Source organism: Panthera tigris, chromosome A3 (assembly GCF_018350195.1).
Source record: "Panthera tigris isolate Pti1 chromosome A3, P.tigris_Pti1_mat1.1, whole genome shotgun sequence".
Lineage (NCBI taxonomy): Eukaryota > Metazoa > Chordata > Mammalia > Carnivora > Felidae > Panthera > Panthera tigris.
Genome location: NC_056662.1, coordinates 3,145,580 through 3,168,186, shown reverse-complemented (window position 1 = coordinate 3,168,186; position 22,607 = coordinate 3,145,580). Strand labels below are relative to the sequence as shown.

At 47.8% G+C, this 22,607-nt stretch overlaps 1 long non-coding RNA gene across 1 annotated transcript; it reads right to left on the bottom strand.

Annotated features, from left to right (window-relative positions):
• Positions 1–2,681: 2,681 nt before the first annotated feature.
• Positions 2,682–4,289, bottom strand: LOC122237135. The gene is made up of 2 exons (XR_006215336.1): positions 4,199–4,289; positions 2,682–3,990 (listed from the first exon to the last, which is right to left on the bottom strand). It is a non-coding gene; the product is annotated as an uncharacterized LOC122237135 (long non-coding RNA).
• Positions 4,290–22,607: the final 18,318 nt, after the last annotated feature.

Below are 22,607 nucleotides of genomic sequence, written 5' to 3'. Positions count from 1 at the left end.
GAAACTTGCCGGAGGGAGAACACGGGGGTCTGTGTCAGTCCCACTCAAGGTCATGTGTGTATGTGACGGTGGCTGTGCACACGGAGGGCTAACACATGGCAGACGTAGCCCGTCTCTCCCCAGCACCCACCCCTCCCTGCTGGCCTTCTTCCTCTTCCCAGAACATGAAAACTCCCTCCCGCCTTGTAACCTCAGGACACTTGCACGTGTGACTCCACTGCCCGGACGGCTCTTCCCCAGCTTTGCCTGTTGGTCCCTCCCCATTCTTGTCTCTGCTTAAACATCACGCCCTCACGGGGCTCCGTGATGGTCACCCTGGCCAGTTCCATTTGTTTCCCCCCCCCCCCACAGTCCTGTATTTATCTGTCTCCACGTTGACTATCTGAGCCCTCTGTGGGAACACGTTCTCCGAGAGAGGAGGGCCTGCCGCTCTTTTTGGCTGCTGTGCCTCATGGCACCTGCAGTGGAACCAGTGCTCCCTACTGAGCAAACGCATGGACAAGTCAGTCCTTTCAGATACAGGTGCTCTGGGCTCAAAATTAAAATTAAAAAACAATATGTGGGCATCTGGGTGGCTCAGTCAGTTAAGAGTCTGACTCTTGTTTTCGGCTCAGGTCACGATCTCACCGTTTATGGGATCGAGCCCACATCAGGCTCTGCACTGAGAGCATGGAGCCTGCTTGGGATTCTCTCTCTTTCCCTCTCTCTTTGCCCCCCCCCCCAATAAACATTAAAAAACAATAAAAAATGACCTTCAAAAACGGTTAGGAAAGGGGTTTATTTAAATTCTAAAAAGCTGATGTGTTTAAAAAAATCACAAATTCTAGAAAACTATTGAATTTTTAAGTTACTTGGTTGCCTGATTATGTAATGGATTTTCCTCCTACGTTTTTCTCTTGCACACTTGTTGCCTCCTCATGTGACAAAGATTGTGTGGTATTTTTTTTTTAATTTTTTTTAACGTTTATTTATTTTTGAGACAGAGACAGAGCATGAACAGGGGAGGGAAAGAGAGAGAGAGGGAGACACAGAATCTGAAACAGGCTCCAGGCTCTGAGGTGTCAGCACAGAGCCTGATGTGGGGCTCGAACTCACGGACCGTGAGATCATGACCTGAGCCGAAGTCGGACGCTTAACCGACCGAGCCACCCAGGCGCCCCTGTGTGGTATTGTTTCAACAGAGAGAATAGAAAGCCAATTCCATGTGCCTTGTAGTGTGGTTGGGTGAAAGCGTTTTGTTTTGTTTTTTAGTTTATTTATTTATTTTGAGAGAGGGAGTAAGCATGAGTGGGGGAGGGGCAGAGAGAGAGGAGACAGACAATTCCAAGCAGGGGGCCCGATCCCATGAACTGTGACATCATGACCTGAGCTGAAACCAAGAATCAGATGCTTAACCGACTGAGCCACCCAGGCAGCCCAAAAGTGTTGTAATTAGTATTATTATGGAGAGTGGACTGCACACAACATGCAGATCGACTCACGGACACGCTCACTGTCACATCAGACAAGTTTTTGCCCTACGGACACAAGAATTCTGATGAATTCCATTTCAGCCCATCAAAAAAATAAATGGTGTGTTGATGCTCGTATCTATGCGTTATGAATTACCCCTTGCAGGAGACAATGCTCATTTTGACTAGTTGCTGCTGACAGCTGATGAGAACTGGGTCCTGTCCTCACAGTGACTTTCCTGTGGTCAGGATTTCCTGCCCCCTGGCTCCTGGCTCCTGGCTCCACACGTCCCAAGCCTTGTTTCTCTTCTGCGGCGTACTCGTGGTTCTGAGCGCCTGTGTCGTGAAGCGGCCTCCGGCCCTGGACCCCACGAGCGAGGACGTGGGAGGCTTGGCCTTGCCGCTCCGGGCTGGCTGGCATCACGGAGCTCTTCGTGGAGGCGAATTCGTACGAAGCTGCCACTAAACCCTAATAAGCGTGTCCCAGGCGTGCCAAGCCCCGTTAACACCATCTTGTGTGAGGGAGACGTGATGGAGGGGAGTCGGAGCACGAGACCGTGGTCTGAACCGACTGAAGTTGAAGTGTCTCCCCCTTGCAGGTTTTGCAGAGCGTGTGAGCATAAACGCATTACTGGGGCTCTCCCGAGGTCCTGGAAGTGAGGGGCTCCAGGGCCAACCTGCCTCTGTCCTGTTCATCTGCGGTCCCACCCCAGCCCCTCACCCAGGAAGCTCCTACATCCTTGGGCTGTCCTGCCCCCGACAAACTGACCTGAATCGGACCCCCTTCCTCTTGTGACTCTTCAAGGCTAGACTCTGACAGCATCTCCACTCAAAACACTGCATGTAAGGAACTACTTCTCATCACATGTGGAGAAAATGTGGACCCAGCTGGACTTTCAACCGAAACAGGCCATCGCCTCACTTGCTGTTGCTGCTGACTCTGTGACATCCATGGCGGAGTGGCCACAGGGGCCATCCCAGAGCCTGTGTTTGGGGGACTCTGTGTTATTATGAATAGAACGCGGCTCTCACAGCCCCGGTGAAGACAAACATGTATGGTGAGCAGAATTCTCTGCAGGAAACGAGCGGGGGCTCAGGATGCTTTCATGGGCCAGAGAGAGGAGTCCTCTAAGGGGGTCATGGTGGCCAGGTGATTATGCAGCACTTGGCAGGCACTGGGGGAGAAAGAGCTCTGTGCCAAGCATGGAGAAATGACACAGGACACACGTGTGACTGCCACAGTACTTTTGTAATTACGGTAACTGCAATATTCTAGACAGAAGGCCGGTCAAGGAAAATGTGCTGCCAGGGGTCAGGAAGGAGACCTCCACCTGCTCGGTGATTTCAGGACGTGCTGAAGGAAATTGCCAAGAAATCTCAATTTACAAAAAATAATCTAATGGAGACCTTGCTTTCCATTACAGTCACCGGCTTGCATCTTGATTGACAGATTGTCTGGGGCAGATGGTGATTTCTGTGCTGGTTTCAGATGGCCAGAAGGGGCTTGGGCCTGAGCTGCACAACTCGGACTTGGTCCACATGACACAGAGAGTGTGTGGAGATGCACACTGTGGGGCCCCCATGCCCAGAGACTCCCACTCAGCGGGTCTGGAGTGGGCCAGGGATTCTGCATTCCCAGCAGGCTCCCAGGTGACGCTGGAGTGGCCCGTTCTCACACGGCGGTCTGCAGGTGCAGTAACCTAGAAGGCTGTGGCTGGCACATCACTGGTCCTCTGCCTTGGCTTACCGTGCACCATGGTTTTAGAAGCTCGGGAGCCCAAATGTGACACGTGTGGGTTTGAGGGATGGTTTCTATGATGTAGTGTGAGATTCGGCCCCAGAATCCATCATGGCTTGGAGGACTGGGGGCCGCCAGGGGACAGGACCCATGCGAGGGATGAATCTTCACCTGGACTGCTCAGGGGAACACCATCCTGCAAGCCCCTGCCCCGCCCTGCCGGGTGGAGTTCACAACTGAACCGGCCGAGCATCGTGCTTCCTGGACCTTGCCCCTCCAACCGCATCCAGCTTTGAGGAGCTGTTAGTGAATCGGTTGACATCTTCCCTGAGAGTTCTCAGGTCACAAAAGCTAATTAACCTCCTCTTGCCTTCCAAATAGAGTAACAACCACCAGGGCCGAACCTCCTGGAATAAACGGGGGAGGAAGAGAGAAAAGGAAGAGCCATATCTGTGTTTTGTTGTTGTTGTTGTTTTTAAATAGATTCGCAGAGAATTTTTAAAATGAAGTCCAAGGAGGGGAGGTGGTGGGAGGCACAACTCCTGGGAGCAGTTCCTGCCGGAGCGGACACAGTTTCAGTGGTGGCTCTGCTCAGCTTCGGGTCTGCTGTTGTCCAGCAGCTGAGACGTGGAAGTTCTGGATGGAAGCTCGATGTGGGAAATCCCGAGGTTCCCCTGAACTTGGAGGTGAGGTCAGTGGGCACTGCAGCGATGGGCTCGTCTGTGCCATTGGACTTGCCCCGATGTCCCGGACTGACCGAGAGAGGACTCACGAGCCTTCACGTGCGGTGCGCCTGCAAGGCTGGATTAATAGCATCACCCTTCGCATTCCCCTCTGAGAAGCCACATAGTCAAAGAGCTAAGGATGTGGGCTCTCGTCAGGGGCACGTCTGAGCTCAAATGCCCATCGTGACGCTGACTGCCCATGTGACCTAGCACTGTGTTTCCCAGACTCCGCCATATCCACACACCCCTGAGTCCTGCCGCGTGAGTATGCAGTTACCGCTTACTGGGCAGACGGCGCTCACCGTCCTCACATCTTCCTTCTGTGTGCCTTGGTGTCCAAACTTTACCCTTCTCAGAAGGACACCAGGCTTTGGATTAGTCCCCACCTCAGATCACTATGACCTCATCGTCACCTGGTTACATCTGCAAAGACCCTGTTTCCAAATGAGGTCAATTCTGAGGCTCCAGGTGGACGAGATGTGCTGGACATACTCCACCCAGTAGACGCACCTTCAAGGTTTTTCCACTGCTGGAGAGAGCTGATTGTGCACGTCCCTTCCCGATTCTGCCATGATGGTGCATTTATATCCGCCTGACTGGGCCTCAGGGGCCCGGATAATTGGCACATACTTCCAGGTGTGTCTGGGAGAGTGTTTCCAGAAGAGATTAGCATGTGGATCCTTAGACTGAATGTGGCAGGTGGCCACCTCAATTTGGATGGGCATTGCGCAGTTTTTGGAGGGTCTGGGTAGGCCAAAAAGGTGGAGGGTGGACTTCTCTCTCTGCCTGACTGAGCTGGGGAGTCTTTGGCTCTTCTCCCCTTGGACTGGAAGTTACACCTTTGGATCTCCTGGTTCTCGGACCTTCAGACTCAGATTGGAACTACCCCACGGGCTTGCCTGGGTCACCGGCTTGCAGGTGGCAGGTTGTGGGGATTCTCAGCCTCCATAACCACATGAGCCAACTTCTCCTAAATCTCTTAAGTAGGATAAATAATAGGATAAGTGTAAAGGTATAATGGGATAAATAAATTTTATGTATAAATACCGGCGTGCTTGTCTGGAGAGCCCTAATAGATTAGTGTTCAGTGATATATGTGAATAGCTGGAAATTGGCCATGGTGGGAACATTTATCCCCAGGGAATCTGTAGTTGCTACAAGTGGGGCTTTTTAAATGTCCGGACCGCCAGTTGTTAAACATTTACCAGCACACCACTGGACAGCAGAGTATTCCTGGGATACTGTTTGCTTCACATTTTCTTCTAAGAAATACACATTAAAAAAACCAAAAAACAAAAATAAGTTGATTTTGCAGAGACAACTTCAGACCAGAGGTCAGCAAACTAGAGCCTGCAGAACAAAGCTGGCCCATTGTCTGTTCTTAGAAATAAACTTTTGTAGGAGCTCAGCCATGCACATACTGTCCGTGGCTGTTTTCAGACCACAGGGACAGAGCTGAGCAGCTGGGACAGAAGCCAGATGGCCCGCAGAGGCTGAGTGTTGATTTCCAGGCCCTTGGTGGAAAACGTGCCGGCTTCTCCTTTAGACAGGTGCTTCTCAAATGTTAATGAGCAGGTGAATCACTGCACCTGGTCCTGGGCCACAGCCTTACAGCACAACTGCCTGGAAAATCAGCAGCACTTGCCCTGAAGGGAAGGAGCTCTGAAGAGAACAGGGCAAAGTGGACCATGTTGCAGAATGCTACCCGGAGTCGGTGGCCTGCCAGGGGCTCTGGGCCGGTTGTCCCTTTTTGTGGTGAAGGACATCGGCGAGCATCTGAGACGTGTTGGCAGTGAAACGAGACTTTGTCCTGCGTGTAGGAAGAGGGGATGAGAGACCACCAAAAAGGTGAAGCTTCCACCCCGTGTGGTTCAGTGGCCTTCTGTGTCGCGTTCCTGTCGCCCCTCACCTCTTGCTGCCGCCGGGGAGATGTGGCCACACGTGGGGACCGCGGCACAGAGACATCATTACTTATTAAGGTGATAAAGCCATCGGGGCTGACAAATGGCTTTATTTTTGGTTTTGTTTTACATTTTTCTCCTCCCCAAGTGCCACCTTCTTTCCCGCACGGTTTGAGTATCGCCGGGGACCTAGCGTGTCTGCACGGGGACGGCGGAAAAACGGCCAAAGAGATTCTTTATCGCCCTCTCCTTAAGCTCTGCCACGTTAAACTTTAACTCCGCAGTTCTTGCATTATTTTAAAGCCTTCTGGCATATCTCTAAAACTAATGGCACAAACCGCTGTGTGATAAATTAAGATACTTTCCACTCTGTCATACTGCAAACAAGAAGCTACTCCCAAGTCTTTGAAAAAGTACTTCTGAGATAAAATATGTACTTGTGGGTTCTGCAGGTTTAAAAAAAAGTCTTGAATCTTCATAGATTTACTGGGGGGGGGGGTGTTGCATGTAAAATGTGCTTTTCCTTGACATTTAGAGGTCTTGCAAAGTGGTTTATTATAGATCTTGTGGACATCTTGATATTTAATTAAATTTCAGAAATATATTCTCTATACTCATAAGAAGGAATATGAAGAATGTATTTATTCACTGTCTATTTGTTATTCTTTTTCTGTTTCTCACACAAAATTATCAGTTGGAAGTAAGTCATCAGAGGCACTTAAAATTTTTCAGGGTCGGAAATCTAATTAACCCCAGCAACTGTGCTTAAAATGTTAAATAATATAAGACAAGTTCTTACAGGAATCTTTGGTAATATTCAGTCTGGGTGATATATTTACAGTTTTTTTTTTGAAACTGACCTTTAATGTCTATTTTCAAAAGGCATGAGGAAATGGAAAGAAGATTGGGAAACAAGTCACTTGTGAGGCCTCATCCTGTATATTTCTGTAAATTATTGCTGAGTGTAAGCAGCTGAATTTGTAAATTATTTCATCCCTTTACATTTTTATAGACTGAATTAAGAGCAAGTTCGCAGCAAATGGACCATTTGTCAGAAATAGCTTTTTCTCCCCCATTTAAACTTGAAATCAGAGAATGGAGCCCATATGTGTCCAACCTACACATTTTGGGGTAAATGATTTTCACAGGTGTCTTACTGGTGGGCGTGCCTGGTACAGTTTTGGTCTCTGATGTCTCTTGACCAACTAAGCTGTTCTGGCACGTTCTTGGGTGCTCTGCTTTATTTTTCTGTGAGTGGGCTCTAGTTTGCAACAGGACAGAAGTCTAAGCCACATTCAAAGTACCATCAGGATTCAGACAATTTCTCTTCATGAGATGGAACTTTTTGCCCTTAACTTGTCAGAGGAAGAGCTGAGGGAAGTGGTCGGGACAGGGGCTCTCGGAACTTGGGGAGAAAATACAGAAGACTCACGTGGTTGGCGTGGAAGGTACTGGGAGGGGTGGAGGAGCAGGAGCGAGCCGTGGGAGGAGCCAGGCAGGTAGCCTGCAAGTGTCGGTGACAGGTGAGTGGCACTGGCGTGACAAGCAGGTGGTCGACCCCTTGCCCACTAAGGAGGGAAGCTTTGGGGAGGCAGAACTGAGAGCGAGTGTGGGGGCAGGCCTCGATGTCTGGCGGACAGACTGGGCCAGAAAGGTCTACAGGCTGGGGGTGGGGTGGATCCTGGCTGGTGGGGAGGAGGCGGAGCCCAGGCCTCAGGGAAGGAGGGGTGGGAAGGGCCGATCTCGTGCGGACATCATTATAGTTAGAAGTTTCATTGTTCATCAGAAATTCTAAGGCATCGAACCGTTATTCATTTCCCATGGCTGCTATGACGGAGTTCCACCAACTCAGTGGCTTCGAACACAAATTTAGTATCTCACTGTTCTAGAGAGAAGTCTGGCATGGGCCCCGATGGGCTAACGTCAAGGTGTGGGGAGGGCGCTGGTTCCTTCTGGAGGCTCTAGGGGCAATCCATTTCCTGGCCCTTTCCAGCTTCAAGAGACGCCTGCCCTCATCAGCTCGTGGCCTCTTCCTCCTTCGTCAAGGCCACGGCACCGGTCAGAGTCCCTCCTGTGCTGCCATCTCTAGAGTTCTTACTTTCCCGCTTCGGCTCCTTATCCTTGCGATTTCGCGAGGCTACCCAGATAATCTCCCCATCTCACAATCAGCTTAATGACCTTTTCAGAAAGTTTTATTTTAATTCCAGTTGGTTAACATACAGTGTTAAATTAGTTTCAGCTGTGCGATACAGTGCTTCAGCACCTCCGTGCATCACCTGGTGCTCGTCAGGACAAGTGCCCTCCTTCACCCCCATCCTCTCACTGCCCCCCCTCTGGTGACCGTCAGAGTGTTCTCTGTAGTTAAGAGTCTGGTATTTTTGTCTGTCTCTTTTTTTCTTAGCTCCTTGTTTGTTTCGTTTCTTAAATTCCACCTATGAGTGAAATCATATGGTATTCTTAGTTTTTCTCGGATCGACTTACTTCACTTAGCATAATACTCTCTAGCTCCATTCATGTTGTTGCAAAGGGCAAAATTTCATTCTTTTTTTTTTTGTGGCTGAATAGTATTCCAGTGTATATATATCCCACGTCTTCCTTATCCATTCATCAATCAGGCGACACTTGGGCCGTTTCTATAATTTGGCTCTTGTAGATGCTGTCGCTATATAAACACAGATGGGCATGTAGCCCTTTAAATTAGTGCTTTTGTCTCCTCCAGATAAATACTTAGTAGTGCGATTGCTGGAGCATAGGGTAGTTCTGTTTTTAACTTTATGAAGAACCTCCATACACTCCCACCAGTAATGCACACGGGGTCCTTTTTCTCCACATCCTCGCCAGCACCTGTTGTTTCTTTTGTTGCTGATTTTAGCCAACCTGACAGGTGTGATGTGATAGCTCATCGTGGTTTTGATTTGCATTTCCCTGATGATGAGTAATGATGAACGTCTTTTCATGTGTCTGTTGGCCATCTGGATGTCTTCTTTGGAGAAATATGTGTTCATGACTTCTGCCCATTTTTAATTGTATTATTTGTTTTTTGGGTGTTGGAGTGTATAAATATAGAAACACATTTTGGATACTAACCCTTTATCGGATGTGTCATTTGCAAATATCTTTTTGTTCTGTTGGTTTCCTTTTTGTTGATAACTGTTTCCTTCACTGTGCAGAAGCTTCTTATTTTGATGAGGTCCCAGTAGTTCATTTTTGCTTTTGTTTCCCTTGCCTCTGGTGACGTGTCTAGGAAGGAGTGGCTGCGGTCCGTGTCAAGGAGGTTTACTGCTTGTGTTGTCTCCTGGGATTTTTATGGTTTCAGGTCTCACATTTAGGTCTTTCATCCATTTTGAGCTGATTTTTGTGTATGGTCGGAGAGAGTGGTCCAGTTTCATTCTTTTGCATGTCGCTGTCCGTGTTCTCAGCACCATTTGTTGAAGAGACTGTCCTTTCCCATCGATATTCCTTCCTGCCGTGCCCAGCACTAATCAGCCGCATAATTCTGGGTTTGTTTCTGGGTTTTCTGTTCTGTTCCTTTAATCTCTGTGCCTATTTTTGTGCTGGTATCATACTGTTTTGATGACTGCAGCTTTGTACTATATCTTGAAGTCCAGAATTGTAATGCCTCTAGCTTTGGTTTACTTTTTCAAGGTTACTTTGGCTATCCATGGTGTTTTGTGGTTCCGCACAAGTTTTACAATGGTTTGTTCCAGTTCTGTGAAAAATTCTGGTGGTATTTGACAGGGATTGCCCTAAAGGTGCAGATTGCTTTGGGTAGTATAGACATTTTACCCATGAGCATGGAATATTTTCCCATTTCTTTGTGTCATCCTCAGTTTCTTTCCTCAGTGTTTTCAGAGTATAGGTCTTTCACCTCTTTGGATGGTTTATTCCTAGGGGTTTTATTATTTTCGGTGCAGTTGTAAATGGAATTGTTTTCTTGATTTCTCCTTCTGCTATTTCATTATTAGTGTATAGAAATGCAACAGGTTTCTGTACATCGATTTTTGTGTCGTGTGGCCTCACTGAATTTATGTATCAGCTGAACAGTCCTCAGTCCTTCTGTAATCCTCATTCCACACAAGCTGACAAAGGCACTGGTTCTGGGTTTCAGCACATCTCTGGGGGCCCGTGGTTCTGCCCACCATGGCCTCATCCAGAACTAAGTGGGGGCGGGAGAAAAGTAACTAGAGCTGGAGCAAAGCAGGATGTGACTGAAGGCCTGGTTGACCCCTGGTTCCGCTGTGCAGCAGACACCCCCCACGCCAGAGGTCGGGGGTATGCAAAAGCTGTTCCATTATGCTCCCAGACATCCTTGCAGGCCACGTCAGGGACAGCATGTCTCTGCCCCGTGCTGTCTCATTAGGAAGACTAAAAAACTGGGGTTGGCTCAGTGGCAGGGGGCTGGTGTCATCCGAAGGCCTCTTTCCTCGTGTGGATGACCGTTGGTGCTGGAAATTCCCTGGATCTCGGCCGGATCACCTGTAGGTGGCCTGTCCGCGGACCCAGGCTTCCTGACAGTATGGCTGCCTCAGGATATTTGAATTTCATACATGGTGGCTCAGGGCTCCAGAAGCCAGTGTCCCAGCCACGACACGGCATCTGCGTTGCCCCCGATGTCACACCGTGACATTTCTGCCGCTGGTTATAAGCAGGTCACAAGCCCCCCAACCATCGCCTCACGGGGACAGGTGTCAGAGCCCATCTCTAATGAGGGAGTGACGCATGCAGGGTAGGAGAGGTGAGGCACCAGCCTCGGCAAAGCAACCTGCCACGCTCTCTTAGGATCCCAGCATGGCCGGCCCTCGGCCAGGATGCACCGGTTGTTTCCAGACGACCTCCATCCCAGGGTTGCCAGGTTTAGCAAATAAAAACACAGAATGTCTAGTTAAATTAGGATTTCAGATAAACAATGACTCTTCAGGTAACTTACGTCCATGCAACATTTAGGATATACTTAGGCTAAAAAATAGTTGTTTTTCTGAAATTCAGATTTAACTGGGTGTCTTGATTTTATCTGGCAGGGCTTATGCATTCTGAATGTTCATCCTCACATACTTTGAGCCCGACCCCTGTAGACGAGGAAGGTAGGAACAGTTAACCAGGGGAGGCTTCTGAGAGAGGCCCTCCGGGTGGGGAGCTAACTTCCGGATGAAGAGGCCCGGACCTAAGTGTCACTGTTCCTGCCTCGCCCATTTCTGAGGAGGAAACCCGTCCCCTCTCCACTCACCATTGGCCGTGGGACACCTTCCAGCCCCCTTGTAACAGGAAGTGTGGAACCCGTTCTTCCGATGAACTTTCGATTAGTCAGTGTCTAATTCCCAAATGCTCATGAATAAATGACTAAGTCAGGTCACAAATAGAATCGAAGACCTCACTGCTTATGAACAGCACGGTTTAGAGATGACCCCGTTGTCCTTTCCGTCAACCTCACCGTCGTCAGGGAAGCAGCGGCAGTCACTGAACACGTGAGCTGCCAGATGCCTCCCTGGATTCTCCGATCTCTTGGCAAACCAGTTGGCTGGTGTCTGTTCTTACGTGAACCATGCAAACCAAGCCACTGGTCGTCAGCCAGAGGTCACACAATGAGAAAGCTGTGGGGCTGGGAGGACTCAGCAGCACCCCAGTCCTGGCCCAGTTCTTTGCTTTTCTGTCCTGCTCACTGTCCCTTTTCTGAGGACAGAAAGTGAGCTTGTGGACAGGCGTTGGGGCTAACATATCCCTTTGGCTATGGTCTTGAGTTGGATGTTGTTTCCCAAAATGATAGATCCAGGTGGTAACCCCTGTACCTGCGAATGTGACTTCATTTGGAAATGGGGTCTTACGGATGTAATGAAGGTAAGGACCTCGGGGTGAGAACATCCTAGATTTAGGGTGGGCCCTAAGTCCAATGACTGGGGTCCCCATAAAAGAAGGGAGGGGGAAGTTTGAGACACAGACACAGAGGCAAGACGGCCGTGTGAAAACGGAGGCGGAGGCTGGAGTCACGCTTCTACAGGCTGGGGACTGCAAGGAATGTGGTAGCCACCAGCAGCTGGGAGAAAGGCAAGGGATTGGTTCCCCGTCGGAGCCTCCAGAGGGAACCAGCCACACTCAGCCCTTGATCCTGGACTTCTGGACCTCAGGGTGGTGAGACAGTAAGTGTCTGTTGTTCTCAGCCGTCTCGTTGGCAGTAATTTGGGAGCAGCCAAAGCTGAAGAGAGGGTGCTACCACCTGAATGCTGAGTTGTCTGTCCGTAGGCCTGGAGTGGCTCAGCTGGCCTGTCCCATGCCGCCGACCCCAACCAAGCCATCACGTTGCCTTTCGTCACACAAGGCACAGGGCTTTGGCCTCCCCTGTGTGTATGAGAGACAAGCGGTGATTTGTGATTCTGGGCCTGCCTGCGTGGCACTGGAGAAAGACAAATCATGTCAGCAAAGCCTCTGCCGGGGTCTCCAGAGGGAAATTTAGAGTAACCTGGAGTCTGTGTGCTTCTCTTAGTCAGAGAATCAAAATTACGGTTTTTATAACTGGCATGACAAAAGCGCTTGAATCCACTCCAAGCGCGAGCCGGCCGGCCACTTACCTGTGTGGCTCCCGGACAAGGAGGTGCACGCGTGTTTGGGGGGATGAGAAATCACTTGCTAAGTAAGAGGCTCGTGGAGTTTAAATCAAACCCAGCACCTCTGGTTTCAGGCAAACTTTTAAAAGTATTACCACTCCTGCCTGCCTTTGTGCAAACACCCCCAGGCAGGGGTTAGAGGCAAGACTGAATTTCGCTGTTTGCTCACCTCTTAGGGCAGATTCCCCAGTGTCCCCTCCAGCCCTCGCCATAGCTCAAGTGCCAGGAAATGAGCATTGCCATCTATCAGCTGGCCGATTCCCAGTTCCTCCCTCTGTTGGCTGGTGAGGAAGCAGGTCTCTGGCTGCAGGGCTGTGCTGACTGCTTGTAAAATGGCTTTTTGCAGGGCCAGCTGAACTGTCATCCCCCCCACCCCACCCCCGAACTTTACAAAGTGCTGGATTCACCCCAGAGCCGGGAGCAGTTGCCCTGTGAACACGTCAAGGCTCTGGAAAAGGATTTAAAGAATTTGCTTAAGAGCAGCTTTGAAAACCTCAAAGAGACGAGAGCCAGCTCAGCACGAAGCCGGGGAGAGGAGCCCTTTCCTGGTGGGGTTTAATTTTAATTTGCAAATGTGACCAGAGGAAGGAAGGCTCAGGAGAGCAGGGCACTGATGAAATAGAAACACGTTGTTTTCTTTCATCTCCTCCACATCGAGAAGCCAGGGGTTCTGCAAGGTGGGCGCTCTGTCAGCAACATCCGTGAACTTGGGAAATGAGGTGAAGCCACTCTCGGGTGCACAGCACTTTCTTGAGTTGCCCAAACTGGCACATGCCATTCCCAGAGCCGGGCAGGGCTGGGACACATCGGAGTTGGATCTTTGGGTTTGATGCTCTTTCTCTCTGCTTCCTGCCCCTGCACACGGTGACCGGTGGGTATAGGCGGTGGGAGAATGAGCCCAAGGCCCTTGCTGTGGCTGTGGCTGTGGCTGTGGCTGTGGCTGTGGCTGTGGCTGTGGCTGTGGCTGTCACTGGTTCATGACCTGAGCAAGTTCCGATCCGTTTCAAGCCCTCATTCCCCATCAGTACAATGGAGACAAAGATATCTCCTTTCTGGGCTCCCAGGGTAATTTGGAACATCAAATAAGGGCACAAATGTCAAGATAATAGTATTGACCACCATTGATTGCCTGCCTAATGCCAGGCTCTGTGCTAAGTGCTTTCCATGCAGAGCACAGAGCATAGATTGGCTGCCTGCTTTGTGTAGGAGCACAGTGGGGCACAGAGTGCGAAGGAGGCACCCAAAGTCATACGGCAAAGCGATGAGTGAGGATGCCAACCCACATCAAACCTAGTGCTCTAAGTCACTGCTCAGAGTTGTCACACGTTTCCTGTAAATGACCAGGCAGTAATATTTTCGGCTTGGTGGGCCATTAGGTCTCTACTGTTATCTTCTCATCTCTGCTACTGTAGCACAAGAATGGTGGTAGTTGCCAAGTAAGCCAGTAAGTGTGGCTGTGTTCCAATAAAACTTTATTGACAAAGACCAGCAGGGCAATGGAGAGACGCTGCTTCAACGGTACAGGTTTTACTCTGGAGTTGACAGAAATATTTGGAACTAGATAGAGTGCTGATTGCACAGCATTATGAATGTACTAAATGCCACTGAATTGCTCATTTTTACAATGATTAATTGTACATTTTGTGACTTTCACTTCCATGAATGAATGAAAAAAAAATTCGGGTGTCGAACCCAGTTTGCAAACTGTTCCCAGTCCCAAATCTAGTTAAATGAAGGTGTTCAAGAGGCATTGGGAATGAACTCTTTCAGCCACCTGCCAGCATCTTAGACCAGCTGGTTCCTTGTAGAAAAACAGGGATGTCCACACAGGCAGGGGAGACCACCAGCATGCTGGTGAGCGCCAGGCTCAGCACATCCTGCCTCTGTTCAGCACCCGCTGAGTCCGCATGCGCAATGGTTCAGTCTCTCAGTTTGCTCGTCAATGGGATGGGGGTGAAGGGGATGAGCTGAGTCAGTGCGTGTGCACAACAAGAGTCTGCACGTGTTTGCCGTTGTTTCAGCTTTGAGGGATGAAGCAGCTTTCCTACCCATCAGCTACTATTTGCTAATAAATGAGAGCTCAGCAGGCAGGTCTGGTTTTATTTTTCTTTTTTTCCTCACGTTTGTTGAGATGTAATTGGCCTCTAAAATTGTGCAGACTTAAGGTGTACACTGTGATAATCTGATATGCCTACACATTGTGGAATGATAACCACAATAAAGTTAGTTAACACATCCATGACTTCACAGACTTCCCTTGTTTGTTATGGTGAGAACATCTAAGATTTGTTCCCTTGGCAACTTTTCGGTGTACAACGTAGTGTTGTTAACCATAGTCACCATGCTGTATGTCAGATCCCCAGAACTTATTCATCGAACACCCGGAAATTTATACTCTTTGACCAGCATCTTCCCATGTAACCAGCCCCTAGCTCCTGGCAACTGCCAGCCTACTTTGTTTCTAGGAGTTTGGATTTTTCAGATTCCACATGTAAGTGAGATCACACAGTATCTGCTTTTCTCCATGCAACTTATTTTACCTAGGATGATGCCCTCAAGGTTCATCCATGTTCTTGCAACTGGCAACAGTTGCATGTTGTTTTCTTCCTTTTCGTGGCTGAATAATATTCCACTTTGTGTGTGTGCGCGTGTGTGTGTGTGTGTGTGTGTGTGCGTGCGCACCCACGTGTGTGTATATGTGTGTAATGAGAGAGAGAGAGAGAGAGAATGTGTGTCTGCCTGTGGAGCATATTTTCTTCATCTACTCATGCATTTATAGGCACTTAGATTGCTTCCATGTCTTGACTATTGTGAATAATGCTGCAGCGAATATGGGGTGCAGATATCTCTTCCAGATAGTGATTCTGTTTCCTTTGGGTATATACCCAGAAATTGAATTTCTGGATCATGCGGAAATACTATTTTTAACTTTTTGAGGAAACTCCATGTTGTACGTTTTCCATAATGGCTGTACCAATCTATTTTTCCACCAGTAGTACACGAGGGTTCTTCCCACTTCTCTATACCTTCGCCAACACTCGTTATCTCTTGTAATTTTGATGATGGTCAGCCTACTCAGTGTGAGGTGATATCTCATTGTGGTTTCCGACGATGTGCATTTCCCTGATGTTTAGTGGTATTGACCACTGTTTTATGCATCTGTTGGTTATTTGCAGGTCTTTGTAAAAATATCCATTCAGGTCCTTTGCCCATTTTTAAAGTGGACGTTGATGATGAGGATGATGATGATTTTGCTATTGGGTTGTATGAGTTTCTTAAATATTTTGGATATTAACCCCTTATTTGGGACATGGTTTGCAACTATTTTCTCCCATTCTGTACGTTGCCTTTTCATTTTGTTGATCATTTCTATTGCTGTGCAGAAACTTTTTAGTTTGATATGGTGCCACTTCTTAAATTTTTGCTTTTGTTGCTTATGCTTTTGGTGTCACATGCAAAATAGCCTTGCCAAGACCAATGTCAAGGAGCTTTTCTCTTATGTTTTCTTCTATGGTTTATGGTTTCAGATCTTATACTGAAATCTTTGTAATCTACTCCCAGCTACTTTTTGTGAATGGGATAAGATGGGAATCCTAACTTCATTCTTTTGCATGAAAATATCCAGTTTTCTCAACACCATTTATTGAAGACGCTATCTTTCTCCATTAAGTATTCTTTGCTCCCTTGTCACATATTATTAGTTGACAGTATATGCCTGGGTCTATTCACAGACTCTCAATTCTTTTTTTTTTTTCTTTTAAGGTTATTTATTTATTTTGAGACAGAGGAAGCACGAGTTGGGGAGGGGCAGAGAGAGAGGGAGAGTGAGGGAGAATCCCAAGGAGCCCCCACAACACTGTCAGTGCAGAGCCCAGTGCGTGGCTCAAACTTACAAAACCCGAGCCAACCGTGACCCAAGCCGAAACCAAGAGTCAGGCGCTTAACCAACTGAGCCACTCAGGCACCCCATGGGCTCTCAGTTCTGTTCTGTTGGTCTATGTGTCTGATTTTGTTTTGTTTTCGTTTTGCCAGTATGATACCGTTTTGCTTACTATAGCTTTGTAACAGTTTGAAATAAGGAAGTGTGATGCCTCCATTTTTTTTTTTTCTTTCTCAAGATTGCTTTGGCTTTCTGGGTGTTTGTGATGCTATGTGAATTTAGGATTGTTTTCTCTATTTCTGTGAAAAATGTCATTGGAATTTTGATAGGAATATCACTGAATCTGCACATTGTTTTAAGTACTATGGACACTAACAATATTTTCCCATCCATGAACATGGGCTATCTTTCCATTTCTTCATGTTTTCTTCAGTTTCTTTCATCAATATCTTATAGTTTTCAGTACACAGATCTTTCACCTCTTTGGTTAAATTTATCACTAAGTGCTTTATTGTGTTTGATCCTATTATAAATGGGATTATTTTCTTTTTCAGACACATTGTTGTTAGTGTATAAAAATGTAATTGATTTTTGTGTGTCAATTTCATATCCTTCAACTTTACTGAATTTAGTTTGAAGAGATTTTTGATGGAGTCTTCAGGGTTTCCTATAGGTAAGATGATGTTATCTGCAGAGACAAACTAACTTCTGATTTATAAACATTGTATTTCTTTTTCTTGACTAATTGCTCTGGCTAGGATTTCAGTACTAGGTTTAATGTAAGCATCTTTGTCTTGTTCCTGATCTTAGGGAAAAGCTTTCAGCTTTTCACCATTGTATGATGTTAGATGTGGGTTTATCATAGATGGCTTTTATTTTGATGAAGTTCATTCCCTCCAAATCTAATTTGTTGAGAGTTTTTATCATGAAGGGTTGTTGAATCTTGTCAAATGCTTCATCTGTGTCTGTTGAGATGAGCATATGGCTTTTATCCTTTATCCTGTTAATACAGTGTAACACCTTTGTCGATTTGTACATAGCGAACCATCCTTGTCTCCCAAGGATAATCCCCACTTGATCTTGGTGTATGGCTGGGAAGGGCTGGCCATTTCAAGGTACACAGCTGGGACTGAGGTCTATGGGCCTCTTAGCCAATGCAGATATGGGTATAACTTCTCCCAGAGCCCTTGACGTATGGGGCTGGTGACAGGAGAGATGGCAGATGGTGCTATAGCTGAGCCTGCAGGGGCATGGACCTGTTTCTGGGTGTATAGGTGAGACTGCAGTCAGTGAGTCAGCCACCTGGCTATGGGCCTGCATTCTCAAAATAGCGCTTGGACTGCATAGGGTTTCAGAATTTCCTACCTGGATCCCAAAGCTCCCAGAAAAGCACTGTTGTCTGTGGATAGATGCCAGGTTTTTATTGCTGAGCGGGGGGTGGGGGGTGTGGATATGAACAGGGCACCTCCTGTGCTACCATCTTGCTGATGTCATTCTCTCAGCCTGGTTTTGAAGAGTCAGCACTGGCAAGCCCTAGATAAGCATGCTAAGGGAAGTTTAGAGGCAACTTCAGATAGATGTGGTTACTTCCCAGAATTCAGGAGGTTCTGTGAACGAAGACCAGGCTTCATCACTTGTGTTTGTCATGAATATAACACAAGTGGCTCCTAACTGCTCCATTCTTTAGGGCTCACTGACTCCCATTATTGTCCAGCTGACAACAGAAGGGCCTGTTTCTTGTTTGACCACAGAGGCCAATCTTTGCTAGATCAGGCTTCAGGAAGGAAATAGACCACAGACTGGCAAAGCAGAAGAATCAGCAGAGATATCATCCAGAGAGCGGCACATCGAGGAACCCCTGGGTTAGTGATAATGGGAGAACCATTTCCATCCCAGGACCTGAAGGAGTGGGGGAGGGGGCAGTTACAGGGCTCCAGGGAGGAGAGCTGTAGGGAGCCACGGCAGAAGTGAGAGCTTCAGAAGGAGGACGAAGCCAGCTTGCAACAGTGGAGCAGAGAGGAAACCAGAGGAATAAATAACTCAACCATTCTTCCTCTTCAGCTGGGCTCTCCCTTACATGGACCAAAGCCAGCTACCAGCCCCTTTATACTTACAGCACCTCCCCAGCAACTTTCTCAGCCAGCATCTGATGGTTCCAGTGAAAGTCCCAGGGAAGCTTTGCATTGGCCAGGATTGAGCCAGTAGGAGACAACATTCTGATTGGCTAACTCTGGTGTGCAAAGGGCTTCAGGCTAGAAAGAGAAGTTCTAATGCCAGGAGAATGAAGACAGGCAAGGGAACCGAGGAGGATTATATCCATTGACATCCACTGTACTTGTTCTTCTCAGACAGACCAGTGGTCTGCCCTCCACACATCACCAGCATTTTGCAGTTACATTCTCCGGAAGGGTTAAGGTCCTCCTCTGTTTCCTTAAAGTGGGATTAAAGCAGGCTCCTTTCATGTTTATCAAAACTTCACGGAAAGCTTGGAGGGACCAAAGTTGAAAGAAGGCTGTGATCTGAAGCCAGGTCCACCATAGCCGCGGGTCCCTGCTAGATGTGCTTCTCTTTAACCCTCAACCTGATACCATGTTTCTGCATCTAGTGCACCAGTCCCAGGACCCACCTCTTGCCTGCCATCAACAGCAGCATTTTGGAACCAGCAGAAAGAATGCTGCCTGCTTCCCCCTAGCCCCACACACAAAGTCCTAGACTCATCTCCCACATTACACTCCCAGCTCAGAGGTGAGTTCCATGCACAGCAGTGACACACTTCACATTATCATGCAGGGCTATTTCACATCTCCTTATTTAGAACCTCTCCATTCCCAAATAGGGGTTTGGCTTCTCCTTTGTAAAATCAAAGGGCTCATTGAAATGCTTTGTTTTGTTTTGTTTTTTGGAAATAAAAGAGCAGTCTTCCCTCCCAAAGATGGTTCAGAAAATTGCTGAGAGATTTAAAATAGCAGCATGTTCCCACTCCCACCCATCAAGTATTAAAAAATATGAGGGTCTAGACTCAGAGTATCCAATTTACACAAGGATAAATTAAAATCAAAATGCTTTATTGCAAAAATCTGCTTTCTGCTGGGAAAAATTGACCTGCCATGTGTCAAGGGGGAAAATTCTAGAGAGACACCACAATTTTCCCTATCCATAGGGAATCATAGCTGGACCTCAGGGAGCTACAGGTCAGGAGCTCTGTCAGTTTGGCAAAATGCATTCTCTTTTCCTCTACCCACATCTGGAGCTACATTGTAATCGGTCCCTCCTGAGTCCCGTTCTCATGTTTTCTTTTCTTTTCTTTTGCTTTTAAGGTTTCTAATAGATGAGTTCTCTGCCACCCCCAGCCAAGTCCTTGCAGCTTCCATAATCACAGAGGTAGGAGATCAAAACAACAGAGGAGATTTTGTTCTGAGGTTGGGCGTGCATCTCTGGCAGTAGGGGACATTTTGCCCAACAGAGATTTAATTGCTACCTTTGCATTCTGAAGATAATGCTACTCCATTATCTGTTATTGTTACAAACATTTTATGATTTTAGAGAAAATCTTTCCTCTTCTTTTTTTTAATGTGCCTCTGCTCAGATTTCCTTATTGTCTCTTTTATTTGGGGAATGTTTACCACTTCCTCTGGAACTGCTGATTGTCAGTGAGGAAACCAATTGAGATCAATATGGGCATCAAGTATTGATCTACAAGTGGGGGCAATCCGTGGTAGAGACCTCCAGCTGCTACCATGTCAATACAGTGCCCCCCTGCCCCGACTCCCGATTCCTCCCCAAGACGCCAGGACCTCCAGCCTGCCTCCTGTAGAGGCCGCACAGTGGCAGCGTCTGATCCTCCCCAGCTTGGGGTTCTGCTGAGCGCACTGGGAGGCTGTGATGCCTTCAGCAAGGGCACGAGCCTGCCTCGAACCATTTCAGAAGTTTCTCCTGGGTCCCTGCTCTTTGAGCACAGCCATAGGTGCCAGTAGACAGCCAAAGAACTCTCTGGTGAGCACTCTTTGTTGGAGAGTTGTTGACTTTCTATTCATGATACTGAGCCCAGGTCCAGTGAGCAGCTAAGTGTAAGGCAGAGACTGATTCTAAGGTGATCATTGTCCAGGGAAAGCTCTCTCCTCCCATGAGTTTCAATACAGGATGCTGTTTTTGGATCACAGTTGGAAGGGTCTGAGAAAGAAAATCTACAGATACGTAATATTTTCCATGATTTCAGAAGGGCTCTAGCCTTCTTAAAGCCTCACCTTGGCCTCCAGGTTCAGATCCCCTAGTCTCTCAGCTGCTCTGAGGACATGTTCATCCATCCATCCATCCATCCATCCATCCATCCATCCAATAAATGTTGTTTTGGGTGTCTATTAGGTAACAGGCTATAGTGATACCTAGCAGAATAAAATAGACATAGTTCCTATCCTTTGAGGGCTTATAATTTTGAGGGAGTTTCCAGACTATAGGCAAAATAAATAAGCAAATAAAGAGTTATAACTGGTGAAGGTGCTATAAACAAACCCAAATCAACAGTAATAGAGTGAATTGGCATTGGATGTGTGTGGCCATCCAGTAGAAACCTGGTCTAGGAAGTACCTTGTGAAGATGTAGCATTTAAGCCATGCAGGCAAAGTGCTGGGGAGCACATTCTAGACAGAGATAGGACATGTGCAAAGGCCCTGAGATAAGGGGGTAGTCAGTATGGTCCAGCACAGAATGGAGGCCAGTGTGGTGCAAGCCCAGGGACCACAGGGGGAGGGAAGAGATAAACAGGATTGGATCCCTCAGGTCTTGTGGCACGGGTAGGAGCTTAGACTTTTCTTATAAGTTTAGTAAGAAGTTAAGCAAGGATTGGATATGACAGCTCAATCTAGGTTTAAAATTCCTTTTTAGCTGCAGTGAAGAGAGTGTGCTGGAAGGAGCAGGAATGGGGGAAGGCCGTTTTTGAAGTGAGAGGTGATAACTTGAAGTCAGGTGGTCGTGGTGGGGATGGGGAGAGGCAAGCTAATTTGGGATGTAGAAGTGGTGCGTTGGTAAGCCAGCAGTCTTAAAAACAAACACGATGAGTGTTACAATTCCATGATGTAAACAACTTCACCGCTGGCTGATTGCAAGCTGCCTGGGTGATGTCACTGAACGTGGAGTCAGGAAGCCGTGTGCACAGTCCGGCTGCAGTCTGGCACTGGTTAGCAGAAGGGACCTCAGGCAGGGAGGTGGATTGAAGAGGCCAGCAAGGAGGCATTGGAGACCCCCACACGTTTTGGTTTGAGTAGCTAAGAGGATAGCAGCGTCCTAGATCTAGACAGAGGGGATAGAGAGGGCACGGATTTGCAGGTGGGTCAGGGGCTTACTTGAAGCTCCTCCTCTAAGACACGCCCCCACCCTCCAGCACTCCTATTGGAAGTTCCTCCTCTAAGACATGCCCCTATCCTCCAGCACTCCTATTGGAAGCTCCTCCTCTAAGACACGCCCCCTTATCCTCCAGCATTCCTATTGGAAGCTCCCCCTCTAAGACACGCCCCCCATCCTCCACCATTCCTATTGGAAGCTCCCTTTCTAGGACACGCCCCCCCATCCTCCAGCACTCTTACTGGTTCTGCTGGCTGAGCCTGGGCTGTATTGTTACTCAGGGGTCTTCATGCTAAGTGATGTGCACAGGAGGGCTGGGCTGCAGATCCAGATGTAGGAAACCAAACCGAGGGGTAAGGATGTTCAACTTGGGATTTCTTGCCTAGAGAATGGCTCAAACCCAGGCTTTCTGACTCGAAAGGGTGAGCCCTCTTCACTCTCAGTTGCTGGGTTTCTGGATTGTTAAAAAATCTATTAAAAACCGAACAGGTTTTCCCCCCACTCATTTACCCCTCTGCCCTTATTTTCCCCATTAAATTATTACGTGCAGGGACAAGTAGCCCGAAAACTGGATAAATATTCCTTCTGTAGTTAGGGGAAGAAGTAATGATCCCCAGCACAACCTGTGGTCTACGACAAAGACAAGCATCAAATGTGTTCGTTGGAAATTACGCAGGTGGTGTGCCGGGAGCTTCTGTTCTGCATTAATCCTGCAGGCGCCCTTCCACCAAAGCATGCATAGGGGGACCTGAGATCAGGGCCTGCTGAGAGCAAAGGCTCGCTCAGAAAGCTTTCTGCTGATTTTCTTGGGCATCTCCCACCATGTCCAGGCACCCTGAGAACAATTTTGAACACCTGTCAAAGCTGGCAGGTGATATTTATATCAGGATGCTGTTTGTACTTTTTATCTGACCCCCCAGTGGTGACGGTGGCCTGCGTTAATCAAATGCACAATGTTAACAAGTTACTCAGGACACTC